Below are 4,843 nucleotides of genomic sequence, written 5' to 3'. Positions count from 1 at the left end.
ACACATTGGTATAAGTTGGTATTTTATTATTTTTTTTGGAATAAAAATTTAACCAATGTACGTTTGACTTATTAGTTGGCTTGCCTAGCTGTAGTGTTGGGCGCCATCACGACCTATAGGTGAAATTGGGTCGTGACACTCTTAATCTTGATATAATTATTATTAGCTGTATATATTATTATTGTTTTGATTTATTAAAAGGCGAGATCCTTTCGTGGCTCAATATGCCTGGTAAATTGGATAATAATAATGTACATTGGCGAAGTAAGAGTTAGTTGATGGAATCCATGTCTCGGTCTAGAGATTGATGATATACCTTTATGAAAGCTTATAAGTTTTCATGTGTAAACCCTGCAGGTGGATTTTATATCCGTCACATGAAATAAGTTAAGTGAAAGTCTAAAGGAAATAATGAATGAATTAAATTGTCAGTAATTTAATTTATTTGATTAGTATCTGAATCTTAACATGGGGAGTTAAATAAGGTTTAATGGAAGAATTTCGAAATTGAACTGAGAAATGCAGTTACGAATTTTTAGTGGAATAATTCGTAATTTATTATGGTAGTATTAATTCGGATATTTCGAATTAAGTTCATAATAGGAAGCCTCGTTAATTAAATATTGCGGTCCCTACTGTGCCCGAATAATTAAGAATTAAATGGAATTCTATTTCTTGGTGGAAAAGGAAGACCCTACAGGTTTAGGAAAAGTTTTTAAACCCTAAAACCTGTGGCTATATAAAGGGGTCTTATTCCATAAGGAGGCTATGGGTTTTACTACACGGTTTTCCTAGGAGAAATTCGTCCATACGAATTTCGCTAATTCCGGGTATTATTCGGGTCACACATCAGAAGACTGTGGAACTGGAAGACGGGCTCGTGGACGATTTCGCTCTTACTTGAAAGCTCTTTTCGCGATCACGGTCACGCTTCAAGAGATAAGTATTGATTTTATTAAAATATGTGATTATGTGTTGTCTATATTACATGCAAGTGATCCTGGCTATTTGTTTCCGCTGTTTATATATGTTTTCCATATTGGTATCAGAGCATGCTCACATCTAAATAGATAACCTTAATGGTGTATATCTGTGTGATTATATACGTTGTGATTTATAGTCTTACATCGATGATGAGTGTAAATCAGTTTTTTCTAAGGAAGCGTCAAATAGTGGTTATTTGTGATTTTCGTCGTTGCCGCCAACGAGCAGAATCCCAAACATATTCTTTGGTCAATTGCTGTAGTATCGCGACTGGGTTTAAAAGGAAATTGAATTTGAAACTTTTGGACGATTGTTGGCGGTTGTCTTTGCAGAAACAATTTTAAAGCTTCATGTGTTTTTTATTGTTGATTGGTAAATAACCAAAAAGAGCATGTAAAGCCTTAAGAGGCTTTGGCGACTGAAGACAAAATTTGTCTTGAAAAAGGGTTCCTCTTTTTGGAGATTAGGTCAAACAATTAAGATGTGGTGCACGTGATTTTGTCCCTGGTTAAGTTTATGACCTATGGCCCGTAAGAGAGCAAATATACTATGTGAAAATAGATGACCTTTTGGCTTCATGGCTGTAGCTAGGATGTGGCTAATTACATGGCCACTATTTATTTGTAACCGGGATAGTAGCGTACGGATATAGCTAATGACATGAGATTGTTGTCTCTCTTTTCCTCTCACTTGTATATAAAAAGTGTATAATTAAAAATTTATGATTAATAAATATGTATTACCAAAGTAATTTATTTATTGGGAGTCATTGAATATTCTTAAAGCTTTATATATGTGAGATGACATCAAATGTATGTTAAGAATTTATGATTAATAAATGTTATCACTAAGGTGATTTATTTATTTGAAATAATTGAAAATTCTTAATAGTTTTACACATGTACGATTATGTTAATGCATGAATTGAGAGTTATGGATAATAAAAAGGATCCACTAAAGTGGCCTATTTATTTGAGTCATTTAATTTTCTCAATGTACCATGTGTAAATTGACCCTGATTAGTGTACGTTTGTGGTGGAGGTCTTATATACCCAAATGAGATTTACCATTGGATACTAATAACACTAAACATATTCAGAGAAGAGATATTAAGCATTCCATCCAAAAGGATGAAAAGTAATATCTTGGATTCTCATGTGTATATAACGGGAGGACAATTTGATGTAAGAGGAAACTTTGTGTATCTTACCCGAAATAAGGACATAATCAATGTCATGTGCTCATAGAATAATTATAAGGATAATAGAAAGCATGATCATATTTATTTTAATCCATGAGTGTCACGACCCAATTTCACCTATAGGTTGTGATGGCGTCGGACACCGCTGTTAGACAAGCCAACAATAAATACTAAATAAATTCTCATTTTAATATTTTTGAAGTCATAGTTGTTCCCCTCAATTAAATAGCAAAAGATGACATTTACCAAATACGTACTAATATCTTTTAAAAAAAAATTCAATACAGTGCAACCCATAATCATACCAAAACCCGGTGTCATAAGTGCATGAGCATTTACTAGGGAATTAAAATAAAATACAGCATCTGTCTAGAATACAAATTAGACAGGAAAATATAATAACTCTGAAGGAGACTCTATTAGTTGCGGATTGTAATATAGAATGCAGCTCACCTATATCCCCACAATTATTAACCACACCTCTGCGCCCACAAGGCCGTTATACATATATGTACCTGCACAATAAAATGTGCAGCAAGTGCAGTATGAGTACGAAAATAACGTGTACCCAGTAAGTATCAAGTCTAATCTCGAAGAGGTAGAGACGAGATGGCCGACTATGACACTCACTATGGGTCAATAATATTAAATAATCATGAAAATAGAAATATTTATATCAACGTGATTCATAGAGTTAACAAAAATATTATTGTACCAGCATAGGTAATTAAATTCCTTCAATTCCAATAATTTTCAATATATTAATTAAATTCCTTCAATTCAAATAATTTCTAATCTATTAATTAAATCCTTAAATTTTAATAAAATTTTCAATTTATCAAATAGCTTTACAAGCTGCAATTCAATTTCAATAAATTTTTAATTTATCAAATAGCTTTACAAACTGCAATTTAATTTCAATAAATTTTCAATTTATCAAATAGCTTTACAAGCTGCAATTCAATTTCAATAAATTTCTAATTTATCAAATAGCTTTACAAGCTGTAATAAACTGTCCAAGTATCGTGTATTTATTATTATTATTATTATTATTATTATTAAGCACGATTTCTGTCGAGGTCGTACGGCCCGATCCAGAGTTTCGTGTACACTGCCGAGAGACGTGCGGCACGATCCATAGATGCATCTATCCAGCTGAGGCGTTCGGCCCGCTCCACAAGAAAGGAGAACATTTTCTTATGTACCTCCGGAAGGAGAGTATATTCATTATAAGATAAATTCGGGAGGATGAACAATTTCTTTAAACAGTTAATTAATTTAAACAGAAAATTAAGCATATGAAATTTTTATCTTTATTATATTTCCTAACAATTCACAATTTATGTATCAAATAATTCAATTAAATAAAGAATACAATTTACACAAGCAATTCATGCTTTGTATCCTAAACTACCCGGACTTTAGCATTAATAGTAGCTACGCACGGACTCTCGTCACCTCGTGTGTACGTAGCACCCACAATTAGCAACCAATTTAATCACTTATGGGGTAATTTCCCCCTCATAAGATTAGACAAGAGACTTACCTCGCTCCGAAGTTCCATAGCCGGCTCCCAAGCCTTTCAAATAACTCGACCGACGCCCAACGCTCCAAAACTCGCTTTCGCTTTATTAACATTCACAAGCTTTTAATCCTCCTCCGACATCGTAACATTGAGTAAAATGCTCATACGCCACCAACAAATTGATATCTACAATTACAATCCCAATTACAATTAAAATATGACTCAAAACTATTTATCAATATCCATTTATGGCTCTCAAGTTGGCTACAAGCCTCCAGCTCAAATTGTCTAATAGGTTCACTTACTAGCACAATCAACTCTACTCTTATCATTCAATACCCATTTGAAGTCATCAATGATACTACATTAATTTTCCAACACCGCCAAATTACTATTCATCGTCTTCCTTAACCAACATTTTCAAAACATTCAATTTGGTGATTACTTAGTTGAATACTTCCAACTAAACTAGAATATGATTCCATAGGTTCATTGCATCCTTTAATTTCATTTCTAATAACACTATTTATATTTTTCTCATTTTCTCAAGAACACTATTCATGACATGAACTAGAGTTTATGAAATCAATTATCCAACCATAACAACTTGAAACAAATATTAGAATTACTCTCACCGACTCATAAGAAATGAGCTTGAAGCATTAGTATTACCTTCTTGAAGCTTTTTCTTGATATTCCAATGTTTGGAAAATTTGGTGTTCTTGAACAACTTGAAAGATTTCTAGGGATTTCAAAGATTGAAGGATGTTAATACTAGTGTTAATAGGATGTTATTAACTTAAAATATCCAAAAAAAACTCACCTTGTATTCTTAAGTCGTCTCCAAGGTCGAATCCACCATGAAAGAACCAATCCCTAGCTCAAGAAAATCCCCAAAAATGGCTGCTGCCCGTGACTGCCTTATAAAGGCACAAGTGCTTTAGCGAGTTGTACCTTGCACTGTGCAGGTTGTACCTCATATTACAAGTTTTGCCCTGCTGGCCACCATTTACTAAAACGTCCATAAGTCCTTGTAGAAATATCCAAATGACTAACGGTCGAAAGCGTTAGAAACTAGACTCGAAGATCTTTCATTTAATAGGTTGTCCACCATATAACTACTTTATATATAT

General features: G+C 33.2%; 1 long non-coding RNA gene across 1 annotated transcript; it reads right to left on the bottom strand.

Moving 5' to 3' along the window:
• Positions 1-2,459: 2,459 nt before the first annotated feature.
• On the bottom strand, positions 2,460-4,594 carry LOC138891833 (uncharacterized). The gene is made up of 4 exons (XR_011408169.1): positions 4,534-4,594; positions 4,383-4,452; positions 3,732-3,896; positions 2,460-2,700 (listed from the first exon to the last, which is right to left on the bottom strand). It is a non-coding gene; the product is annotated as an uncharacterized lncRNA (long non-coding RNA).
• Between the last annotated feature and the right edge of the window lie 249 nt (positions 4,595-4,843).

This window comes from Nicotiana tomentosiformis, chromosome 5, assembly GCF_000390325.3.
Source record: "Nicotiana tomentosiformis chromosome 5, ASM39032v3, whole genome shotgun sequence".
Lineage (NCBI taxonomy): Eukaryota > Viridiplantae > Streptophyta > Magnoliopsida > Solanales > Solanaceae > Nicotiana > Nicotiana tomentosiformis.
This window is presented reverse-complemented; position numbering and strand designations above follow the sequence as displayed.